This window comes from Somniosus microcephalus, chromosome 4 (genome assembly GCF_052327205.1).
Source record: "Somniosus microcephalus isolate GS21.2 chromosome 4, FLI_Smic_1.0, whole genome shotgun sequence".
Lineage (NCBI taxonomy): Eukaryota > Metazoa > Chordata > Chondrichthyes > Squaliformes > Somniosidae > Somniosus > Somniosus microcephalus.
In genome coordinates, this window is record NC_140990.1 from 120,380,401 (window position 1) to 120,393,296 (window position 12,896).

The following is a 12,896-nucleotide window of genomic DNA, read 5'->3' on the forward strand; positions in this document are numbered from 1 at the left end:
TGTTCCGCACATTTACATTCAGAGTGGGCAGGTCTAGCTCAGTACGGTTACATACAGGGTGATCAGGTCCAGCTCAGCACAGTTTCATTCAGTGTGGAAAGGTCCAACTCAGTACAGTTACATTCTGAGTGGACAGGTCTAGCTCAGTACAGTTACATTCAGAGAGGACAGGTTTAGTTCAGCACAGTTACATTCAGAGTGGGCAGGTCAAGCTCAGTACAGTTACATACAGTGTGGTCAGGTCCAGCTCAGCTTTGTTACATTCAGTGTGGACAGGTCCAGCTCAGTACAGTTACATTCAGAGTGGACAGGTCCAGCTCAGTACAGTTATATTCTGTTTGGACAGGTCCAGTTCAGCACGGTTACTTTCAGTGTGGCCAGGGCCAATTCAGCTGTTATATTTAGAGTGTACAGGCCCAGCTTAGTGCAATTGCATTCAGTGTGGACAGGCCCCTTTCAGCACTGTTACATTCAGTGCGGAAAGTACCATTTCAGCTGTTAATTTCAGAGTGGGCAGGTCCAGCTCAGTACAATTACATTCAGTGTGGACAGTTCCAATTAAGTACACCAACATTCAGTGTGGTCAGGTCCAGTTCGGCATAGGTAATTTCAGTGTGGAAAGGTCCATTTCAGCACAAATACATTCCGTTGGACAGGTCCAGTTCAGCACAGTTACATTCAGTGTGGATGAGTCCAGTTGAGCACGGTACAAACACTGTGGAATGGTCCAGTTCAGCACAGTTACAATCAGATTGGACAGGTTCAGTTCAGTACGGTTACATTCAGTGTAGGCAGGTCCTGTTCATCAGAGTTACATTCAGTGTGGACAGGCCCAGTTCAGCACAGTTAAATTCAGTGAAGGTCATGTCCAGTTCAGCACAGTTAAATTCAGTGTGGAAAGGTCCAGCTCAGTAAAGTTACATTCAGAGGGGACAGGTCCTGCCCAGTACAGTTATATTCAGTGTGGACATGTACAGTTCAGCACGGTTACATTCAGAGCAGACAGGGCCAGTTCAGCTGTTACTTTCAGAAAGCGCTGGCCCAGATCAGTACACTTACATTCATTGTGGACAGGTCTAGTTCAGCACAGTTACATTCCATGTGGACAGGTCCAGTTCTGCACAGGTACTTTCGGTGTGGACAGGTCCGGTTCAGCACAGTGAAATTCAGTGTGGACAGGTCCAGTGCAGCACATATACATTCATTGCAGACAGGTCCAGTTCTGCCCGGATACATTCAGGGTGGAAAGGTCCAGTTCATCAGAGTTGCATTCAGTGTGGAGAGGCCCAGTTCAGCACACTTTCATTCAGTGTGGACAGGTTCAGTTCAGCACAGTTACATCCATTGTGCACAGGCCCAATTCAGCGGAGTTACATTCAGTACGAAGAGGTCCAGTTCAGCACAGTTAAATACAGTGTGATCAGATCCAGATCAGCACTGTTATGTTCAGTGTCGACAGGTCCAACTCGTAAAATTATATTCAGAGTGGTCAGGTGCAGCTCAGTATAGCTACATTCAGTGTGCACAGGTCAAGTTCAGCAAGGTTACATTCAGAGCGGCCAGGGCCAGTTCAGCTCTTACTTTCAGAAAGTGCTTGCCCAAATCAATACATTTACGTTCAGTGTGGACAGGTCTAGTTCAGCACAGTTACATCTATTGTGCACAGGTCAAGTTCTGCACAGGTACTTTCAGTGTGGTCAGCTCCAGTTCAGCACAGTTACATTCAGAGTGGGCAGGTCCAGCTGAGTACAGTTACATACAGTGTGGTCAGGTCTAGTTCAGCAGCTGCATTCAAAGTGGACATGTCCAGCTCAGTAGAGTTATATTCAGTTTGGACACGTCCAGTTCAGCACGGTTACATTCAGTGTGGTCAGGGCCAATTCAGCTGTTATATTCAGAGTGTGCACGCCCAGCTTAGTACAATTACATTCAGTGTGGACAGGTACAGTTCAACACAGTTACATTCAATGTGGACAGGTCCATATCAGCACAGCAATATTCAGTTTGGACAGGTCCAGTTCAGCAAAGATACATTAATTGTGGACAGTTAGAGTTCAGCACAGATACATTCAGTGTGGACAGGTGAAGTTCAGCATAGTTAAATTCAGTGTGGACCGGCCCAGATCAGGACAGTTACATACAGTGTTGTGATGTCCAGTTCAGCTCCGTTATATTCAGAATGGACAGGTCCAGCTCAGTAAAGTTACAATCAGTGTGGACAGTTCCAGTTCAGCAGTTACATTCAGAATGGACAAGTCCAGCTCAGAACCATTATATTCAGTGTGGACATGTCCAGTTCGGCACAGTAACTTTCAGTGCGGAGAGGTCCAAATCAGCACAGTTACATTCAGTGTGGACAGCTCCAGTTCAGCACAGTCACATTCAGAGTGGGCAGATCCAGCTCAGTACAGTTACATACAGTGTGATCAGGTCCAGCTCAGCAGAGTTACATTCAGTGTGGACTGGTCCAGCTCAGTACAGTTACAGTCAGAGTGGACAGGTACAACTCAGTACAGTCACATTCACTGAGGACAGGTCTAGTTCAGCTTTTACATTCAGAGTGGACAGGTCCAGGTCAGTACATTAAATTCACTTTGGACAGGACAGTTCAGCACTGTTACATTCAATGTGGACAGGGCCATTTCAGCTGTTAATTTCAGAGTGCGCAGGACAACCCCAGTACAATTACATTCAACGTGGACAGTTCCAATTCAGCACACCAACATTCAGTGTGGATAGGTCCAGTTGATCACGGTAAAATCACTGAGGACGGGTCCAGTTCAGCACGGTTCCAATCAGTGCCGGCAGGTCCATTTCAGCACAGTTACATTCAGTGTGGACAGGTCCAGTTCATCAGAGTTACAGTCAGTGTGGACAGGCCCAGGTCAGCAAATTTACATCCATTGTACACAGGTCCAATACAGCAGAGTTACTTTCAGTGAGGTCAAGTCCAGTTCAGCACAGTTACATTCAGTGTGGACAGGCCCAGCTCAGTACAGTTACATTTAGAGTGGACAGGGCCAGCTCAGTACAGTTATATCCAATGTGTAGAAGTTCAGTTCAGCACCGATAAGTTCAGAGCAGACAGGAACAGTTCACCTGGTACATTCAGGTTGGCAGGCCCAGCTGAGTACAGTTACATTCAGTGTGGACAGGTCCAGTTCAGCACATTTACAATCAGTATGGACAGGTCCAATTCATCAGAGTTACATTCATGGTGGACAGGTCCAGTTCAGCGCAGATACATTCTGTGTGGGTAGGTCCAGTTCAGCACAGTTACATTCAGAGTGCGCAGTTTCAGCTCAGTACAGTTAAATACAGTGTGGTCAGGTCCAGTTCAGCACAGTTACATTCCGTGTGGACAGGTCCGGCTCTGTACAGTTACATTCAGAGTGGACAGGTCCAACTCAGTACAGTTGTATTCAGTGTGGACAGGTCCAGTTCAGCACGGTTACCTTCTGTGTGTACAGGGACAGTTCAGCTTTTACTTTCAGTGTGGGCAGGTCTAGTTCAGTACAGTTAATTTCAATGTGGACAGGTCCAGTTCAGCCCAGTTACATTCAGTGCTTACAAGTCCAGTTCACAACAGGTACATTCAGTGTGGACAGTTCCAGTTCAGCAGTTACATTCAGAGTGTACAGATCCAGCTCAGTACAGTTATAGTCAGTGTGGATGGGTCCAGTTCAGCATGGTTACATTCAGTGCGGACAGGACCTGCTCAGCTGTTACATTCAGATTGGGCAGGCCCAGCTCAGTAAAGTTATATTCACTGTGGACAGGTCCAGTTCAGCACGGGTACAATCAGTGTGGACAATTCCAGTTTAGCACATTCAAATTTAGTGTGGTCAGGTCCAGTTCAGCACAGTTACATTCAGTGTGGACAGGTCCATTTCAGCACAATTACACCCATTGTGCACAATTACAGTTCAGCAGAGTTACGTTCAGTACGGACAGGTCCAGTTCAGCACAGTTACATACAGTGTGGTCAGGTCCAGTTCAGCACTGTTACATTCAGTGTGGACAGGTCCAAATCAGTACAGTTAGATACAGAGTGGATAGGTCCAGCTCAGTATAGTTACATTCAGTGTGGACAGTTCCAGTTCATCAGTTACATTCAGAGTGGACAGATCCAGCTCAGTACAGCTATAGTCAGTGTGGGATAGCAAAATACTGCAGATGTTGGAAATCCGAAATAACAACAGAAAATGCTGGAAAAACTCAGCAGGTCAGGCAACATCCGTGGAGAGAAGTTTGAGTTGACGTTTCGGGTCGAACCCTTCTTCAAAACTGGAAAGAAAAGAAACTGGATCGAAGGCAGGGCTGCGATCGGACAAAAGAATAAAAGAAACAAAAGAAGTAAAAGAGATTAGAAGCTGGACGAGCTGGTAATAGGCTGAGATTAGGTGTAAAGTGTATTGGCAGGGCAAAAGGTAGCTGCCAGGTGTGAGAGAGAAATAAAAGGAAGGGGGGGGGGAAAGGAGTGGAAAAATTACAAGAAAAAGTGAAATGGGGGCCGAGCTTATGATCTGAAATTGTTGAACTCGATATTGAGTCCGGAAGGCTGCAGAGTGCCTAATCGGAAGATGAGGTGCTGTTCCTCGAGTTTACGTTGAGCTTCCGTGGAACAATACAAGAGGCCAAGGACGGTGAGGTCCGAGTGGAAATGGAGTGGTGAATTAAAATGACAGGCGACCGGAAGCTCGGGGTCACCCTTACGGACTGAACGGAGTTGTTCTGCAAAGCAGTCACCCAATCAGCGTTTGGTCTCCCCAATGTAGAGGAGGCTACATCGTGAGCAGCGAATACAGTATACTAGATTGCGAGAAGTACAAGTAAATCGCTGTTTCACCTGGAAGGGGTGTTTGGGGCCCTGGACATTGGGAAGGGAGGAGTTATAGGGGCAGGTGTTACATCTCCTCCGCTTGCACGGGAAGGTGCCAGGCGAAGGGGAAGGGCTGTTTGGGGTGATAGAGGAGTGGACTAGGGTGTCTCGGAGGGAGCGCTCCCTGCGGAATGCTGAAAGGGGAGGGGAGGGGAAGATACGTTTGGTGGTGGGATCACTTTGGAGGTAGCGGAAATGCCGGAGGATGATCCGTTGAATTTGGAGGCTGCTGGGGTGAAAGGTGAGGACACGGGGAACCCTATCGTGGTTCCGGGAGGGAGGGGCAGGGGTGAGGGCAGAAGTGCGGGAGATAGAACTGACACGGTCGAGGGCAGTGTCAACCACGGTAGAGGGGAATCCTCGGTTGCAGAAAAAGGAAGACATGTCTGAAGCACTGGTGTGGAAGGTGGCATCGTCGGAGCAGATACGGCGGAGATGGAGAAACTGGAAGAATGGAATAGAGTCCTTACAGGAAGCAGAGTGGGAGGAAGTGTAGTCCAGGTAACTGTGGGAGTCAGTGGGCTTGTAGTGAATATTGGTCGATAACCTATCCCCAGAGATGGAGACGGAGAAGTCGAGGAAGGGAAGGGAAGAGTCAGAGATGGACCATGTGAAGGTGAGGGAAGGGTGGAAATTGGAGGCAAAGTGAATGAAATTGTCAAGTTCGGGGCGAGAGCAGGAAACGGCACCGATACAGTCATCAATGTATTGGAAAAAGAGTTGAGGGAGGGGACCCGAGCAGGACTGGAACAAAGATTGTTCCACATAGCCCACGAAAAGGCAGGCATAGCTAGGACCCATGCGGGTACCCATGGCAACACCTTTGATTTGGAGGAAATGAGTGGAGTTAAAGGAGAATTTGTTCAATGTGAGAACTAGTTCAGCCAGGCGGAGGAGGGTAGTGGTGGATGGGGACTGGTCGGGCCTCTGTTCAAGGAAGAAGCGGAGCGCCCTCAGGCCATCCTGGTGGGGGATGGAGTTGTAGAGGGATTGTACGTCCATGGTGAAAAGAAAGCGATTGGGGCCAGGAAACTGGAAACTGTTAAAGTGGCGGAGGGTGTCCGAAGAGTCGCGGATGTAGGTGGGAAGAGACTGGACAAGGGGAGAAAAGATAGAGTCAAGATAGGAAGAGATAAGTTCTGTGGGGCAAGAACAGGCTGAAACGATGGGTCTACCAGGGCAGTCCTGTTTGTGGATCTTGGGAAGGAGGTAGAAGCGGGCTGTGCGGGGTTGGGGAACTATGAGGTTGGTGGCAGCGGGGGGAAGATCACCAGAGGAGATGAGGTCAGTGACAGTCTTGGAAATGGTGGTTTGATGTTCGGTAGTGGGGTCATGGTCCAGGTGGAGGTAGGAGGAGGTGTCGGAGAGTTGGCGTTCAGCTTCCACTAGGTAGAGGTCAGTACGCCAAACAACAACAGCACCACCCTTGTCAGCGGGTTTAATGACAATGTCAGGGTTGGATCTAAGAGAATGGAGTGCTGCAAGTTCAGAGGGAGGTAGGTTGGAGTGAGTGATGGGAGCAGAGAAATGGAGACGGCCGATGTCACGGCGGCAGTTAGCGATGAAAAGATCTAGAGAGGGTAAGAGGCCAGGGGGAGGGGTGCAGGTAGAACGGGAATTCTGCAAGCGGGAGAAAGGGTCAGTTGTGCGGGGGGAAGACTCCTTGCCCGAGAAGTGGGCACGGAGACGAAGGCGGCGGAAAAAGAGCTCAACATCGTGCCGCGCTCGAAATTCATTGAGGTGGGGGCGTAAGGGGAAGAAGCTCAGGCCGTTGCTGGGGACTGATCGTTCGGGGTCAGAGAGGAGAAAGTCAGAGGGGATAGTGAAAACGCGGCAGGGGGTGAGATTGGGAGAAGGGGGGTCAGAGGAAAGTGAAGGGGAAGGTGGTTCCGGAGGGGCGTTGGTGTCCAAGAGTTGATGAAGCTTGCGATCCTTGACATCTGAAAGGAAGAAGAAAAGTTTTTTGTTGAAGCGTCGGGTGAGCCGAAGGATGAAATGGAACTGTGGGCCCGGACAGCTTTGAGATAGAGTGCGCCGGTGTTGCTGAAGAGAGAAGTCGAGTGTGTTCATGTGGCGCCGCATGGCGTTGAGCGTGGATCTCAGCCTTCCGGACTCAATATCGAGTTCAACAATTTCAGATCATAAGCTCGGCCCCCATTTCATTTTTTCTTGTAATTTTTCCACTCCTTCCCCCCCCCTTTCCTTTTGTTTCTCTCTCACACCTGGCAGCTATCTTTTGCACTGCCAGTACACTTTACACCTAATCTCAGCCTATTACCATCTCGTCCAGCTTCTAATCTCTTTTACTTCTTTTGTTTCTTTTATTCTTTTGTCCGATCGCAGCCCTGCCTTCGATCCAGTTTCTTTTCTTTCCAGTTTTGAAGAAGGGTTCGACCCGAAACGTCAACTCAAATTTCTCTCCACGGACGTTGCCTGACCTGCTGAGTTTTTCCAGCATTTTCTGTTGTTATTATAGTCAGTGTGGACAAGTCCAGTTAAGCACGGTTAAATTCAGAGCCGACAGGACCAATTCACCTGTTACATTCAGGTTGGCAGGCCCAGCTGTGTACAGTTACAATCAGTGTGGACAGGTCCAGTTCTTCAGAGTTACATTCAGCGTGGACAGGTCCAGTTCAGCACAGATACATTCAGAGTGCACAGGTCCAGCTCAGTACAGTTAAATACAGTGTGGTCAGGTCCAGTTCAGCACAGTTACATTCCGTGTGGGCAGGTCCAGTTCAGCGCAGTTACATTCAGAGTGCACAGGTCCAGCTCAGTACAGTTAAATACAGTGTGGTCAGGTCCAGTTCAGCACAGTTACATTCCGTGTGGGCAGGTCCAGCTCAGTACAGTTACATTCAGAGTGGACAGGTCCAACTCAGTACAGATATATTCAGTGTGGACAGTTCCAGTTCAGCACAGTTACATTCTGTGTGTACAGGGCCAGTTCAGCTTTTACTTTCAGAGTTGTCAGGTCTAGTTCAGCACAATTAATTTCAATGAGGACAGGTCCAGTTCAGCCCAGTTACATTCTGTCTTTACATGTCCATTTCAGTACATATACATTCAGTGTGGTCAGGTCAAGTTCAGTACATATACATTCAGTGTGGACAGGTCCAGTTCAGCACAGATACAATCAGTGTGGACAGGTATAGTTCAGCACAGTTAAATTCAGTGTGGACCAGCCCAAATCAGCACAGTCAGATTCAGTGTTGTGAGGTCCAGCTCAGCTCCGTTATATTCAGAGTGGACAGGTCCAGCTCAGTAAAGTTACAATCAGTGTGGACAGGTCCGGTTCAGCAGTTACATTCAGAATGGACAGGCCCAGCTCAGAACCACTAAATTCACTGTGGACAGGTCCAGTTTAGCACAGTAACTTTCAGTGCGGAGAGATCCCATTCAGCACAGTTACATTCAGTGTGGACAGCTCCAGTTCAGCAAAGTTACATTCAGAATGGGCAGGCCCAGCTCAGTAATGTGACATACAGTGAGATCTGGTCCAGCTCAACAGAGTTACATTCAGTGTGGACTGGTCCAGCTCAGTACAGTTACAGTCAAAGTGGACAGGTCCAGCTCAGTACAGTTACATTCAGCTAGGACAGGTCTAGTTCAGCTGTTACATTCAGAGCGGACAAGTCCAGGTCAGTACAGTTATATTCACTTTGGACAGGTCCCGTTCAGCACTGTTACATTCAGTGCGGACAGGGCCATTTCAGCTGTTAATTTCAGAGTGCGCAGGTCCAGTTCAGTACAATTTCATTCAACGTGGACAGTTCCAATTCAGCACACCAACATTCAGTGTGGATAGGTCAAGTTGAGCAGGGTACAATCACTGTGGATGGGTCCAGTTCAGCACGGTTACAATCAGCATCGGCAGGTCCATTTCAGCACAGTTACATTCAATGTGGACAGTTCCAGTTCAGTACGGTTACATTCAGTGTGGACAGGTCCATTTCATCAGAGTTACATTCAGTGCGGGCAGGCCCAGTTCAGCATAGTTACATCCATTGTACACAGGTCCAATACCGCAGAGTAACATTCAGTGAGGTCAAGTCCAGTTCAGCACAGTTACATTCAGTGTGGACAAGTCCAGCTCAGTACAGTTACATTCAGAGTGGAAAGGGCCAGCCCAGTTGAGTTACATTGAGTGTCGACAGGTGAAGTTCAGCAGTTACATTCAGAGTGGACAGGCCCAGCTCAGTACAGTTATATTCAGTGTGGACAGGTTTAGTTCAGCACAGTTGCATTCCAAGTGGACAGGTCCATTTCAGCACAGGTAAATTCAGTGTGAACATGTCCAGTTCAGCACAGATATATTCAGCGTGGACAGTTCCAGTTCAGCACAGATACATTCAGTGTGGACAGGTGCAGTTCTGCGCAGTTATATTCAGGGTGGACAGGTCCAATTCAGTACTGTTACATTCAGTGTGGACAGGTCTTCTTCGGCAGTTACATTCAGAGTGGACAGGTCTAGCTCAGTACAGTTACATACAGCGTGGACAGATCCAGTTCAGCACGGGTACAATCAGTGTGGACAATTCCAATTTAGCACACTGAAATTTAGTGTGTTCAGGTCCAGTTCAGCATATATACATTCAGTGTGGCCAGGTCCAGTTCAGCACAGATACATTCATTGTGCACAATTACAGTTCAGCAGAGTTACATTCAGTACGGACAGGTCCAGTTCAGCGAAGTTACAAACAGTGTGGTCAGGACCAGTTCAGCACTGTTATATTCAGTGTGGACAGGTCCAACTCAGTACAGTTAGATACAGAGTGGCTAGGTCCAGCTCTGTATAGTTACATTCAGTGTGGACAGTTCCAGTTCAGCAGTTACATTCAGAGTGGACAGGTCCAGCTCAGTACAGCTATAGTCAGTGCGGACAAGTCCAGTTCAGCACGGTTAAATTCAGAGCAGACAGGACCAGTTCACCTGTTACATTCAGGTTGGCAGACCCAGCTGAGTACAGTAACATTCAGTGTGGACAGGTCCAGTTCAGCGCAGATACATTCAGTGTGGGCAGGTCCAGTTCAGCACAGTTTAATTCAGAGAGCGCAGGTCCAGCTCAGTACAGTTAAATACAATGTGGTCAGGTCCAGTTCAGCACAGTTATATTCCATGTGGACAGGTCCGGCTCAGTACAGTTACATTCAGAGTGGACATGTCCAACTCAGTACAGATATTTTCAGTGTGGACAGGTCCATTTCAGCACGGTTACATTCTGTGTGTACAGGGACCGTTCAGCTTTTACTTTCAGAGTGGGCAGGTCTAGTTCAGCACAGTTAATTTCAATGTGGACAGGTCCAGATCAGCACAGTTACATTCAGTGTTTACATGTCCAGTTCAGCACAGTTACATTCAGTGTGGTCGTTTCCAGTTCAGCACAGATACAATCAGTGTGGACAGGTACAGTTCAGCACAGTTAAATTCAGTGTGGACCGGTCCAGATCAGCACAGTCCATTCACTGTTGTGAGGTCCAGTTCAGCTCTGTTATATTCAGAGTGGACAGGTCCAGCTCAGTAAAGTTAAAAACAGTGTGGACAGGTCCAGTTCAGCAGTTACATTCAGAATGGACAAGTCCAGCTCAGAACCATTAGATTCGCTTTGGACAGGTCCAGTTTAGCACAGTAACTTTCAGTGCGGAGAGGTCCAATTCAGCACAGTTACATTCAGTGTGGACAGCTCCAGTTCAGCACAGTTACATTCAGAGTGGGCAGGTCCAGCTCAGTACAGTTACATACAGTGTGATCAGGTCCAGCTCAGCAGAGTAATATTCAGTGTGTACTGGGCCAGCTTATTACAGTTACAGTCAGAGTGGACAGGTCTAGCTCAGTACATTTATATTCACTTTGGACAGGTTCCGATCAGCACTGTTTCATTCAGTGCGGACAGGGCCATTTCAGCTGTTAATTTCAGAGTGCGCATGTCCAGCTCAGTACAATTTCATTCAACGTGGGCAGTTCCAATTCAGCACATGAACATTCAGTGTGGGTAGGTCCAGTTGAGCACGGTACAATCACTGTGGATGGGTCCAGTTCAGCACGGTTACAATCAGTGTCGGCAGGTCCATTTCAGCACAGTTACATTCAGTGTGTAAAATTCCAGTTCAGTACGGTTACATTCAGTGTGGACAGGTCCAGTTCATCAGAGTTACATTCAGTGCGGACAGGCCCAGTTCAGCACAGTTACATCCATTGTACACAGGATCAATACAGCAAAGTTACATTCAGTGAGTTCAAGTCCAGTTCAGCACAGTTACTTTCAGTGTGGTCAGGTCCAGCTCAGTACAGTTACATTCAGAGTGGACAGGGCCAGCCCAGTTGAGTTACATTGAGTGTGGACAGGTGAAGTTCAGCAGTTACATTCAGAGTGGACAGGTCCAGCTCAGTACAGTTATATTCAGTGTGGACATGTCCAGTTCAGCACGGTTACATTCAGAGCAGACAGGGCCAGTTCAGCTGTTATATTCAGAATAGGCTGGCTCAGCTCAGTACACTTACATTCAGTGTGGACAGGTCTCGTTCAGCAGAGTTGCATTCCATGTGGACAGGTCCATTTCAGCACAGTTACATTTCGTGTGAACATGTCCAGTTCAGCACAAATATATTCAGCGTGGACAGTTCCAGTTCAGCACAGATACATTCAGTTTGGACAGTTGCAGTTCACACAGTTACATTCAGAGTGGACAGGTCCAATTCATTACAGATACATTCAGTGTGGACAGGTCTTGTTCAGCATTTACATTCAGAGTGGACAGGTCAAGCACAGTACAGTTACATTCAGCGTGGACATGTCCAGTTCAGCACGGGTACAATCAGTGTGGACAATTCCAGTTTAGCACACTGAATTTTAGTGTGGTCAGGTCCAGTTCAGTACATATACATTCAGTGCGTACAGGTCCAGTTCTGCACGGATTCATTCAGGGTGGAGAGGTCCAGTTCATTAGAGTTGCATTCAGTGTGGAGAGGCCCAGTTCAGCACAGTTACATTCAGTGTGGACAGGTCCAGTTCAGCACAGTTACATCCATTTTGCACAATTAAATTTCAGCAGAGTTACGTTCACTACGGACAGGTCCAGTTCAGCGCAGTTACATACAGTGTGGTCAGGTCCAGTTCAGCACTGTTATATTCAGTGTGGACAGGTCCAACTCATTACAGTTGTATTCAGAGTGGTAAGGTCCAGCTCAGTATTGTTACATTCAGTGTGGACAGTTCCAGTTCAGCAGTTACATTCAGAGTGTACAGATCCAACTCAGTACAGTTACAGTCAGTGTGGACAAGTCCAATTCAGCACGGTTAAATTCATAGCAGACAGGACCAGTTCAGCTGTTACCTTCAGGTTGGCAGGCCCAGCTCAGTAAAGTTACATTCAGTGTGGACAGGTCCAGTTCAGCACATCTACATTCAGTATGGACAGGTCCACTTCATCAGAGTTACATTCACAGTGGACAGGCCCAGTTCAGCGCAGTTACATTCAGTGTGGGCAGGTCCAGTTCAGCACATTTACATTCAGAGTGCGCAGGTCCACTTCAGCACAGTTACATTCAGAGTGTGCAGGTCCAGCTCAGTACAGTTTAATACAGTGTGGTCAGGTCCAGTTCAGCACATTTACATTCCATGTGGACAGGTCCGGCTCAATACAGTTACATTCAGATTGGACAGGTCCAGTTCAGCACAGTTACATTCATTGTACACAGGTCTAATACAGCAGAGTTAAATTCAGTAAGGGCAGGTCCAGTTCAGCACAGTTACATTCAGTGTGGACAGGCCCAGCTCTGTACAGTTACATTCAGAGTGGACAGGGCCAGCCCAGTTGAGTTACATTCAGTGTGGACAGGTCAAGTTCAGCAGATACATTCAGAGTGGACAGGTCCAGCTCAGTACAGTTATATTCAGTGTGGACATGTCCAGTTCAGCACGGTTGCATTGACAGAAGAGAGGGCCAGTTCAGCTGTTACTTTCAGAATGGGCTGGCCCAGCTCAGTACACTTATATTCAGTGTGGACAGGTGTA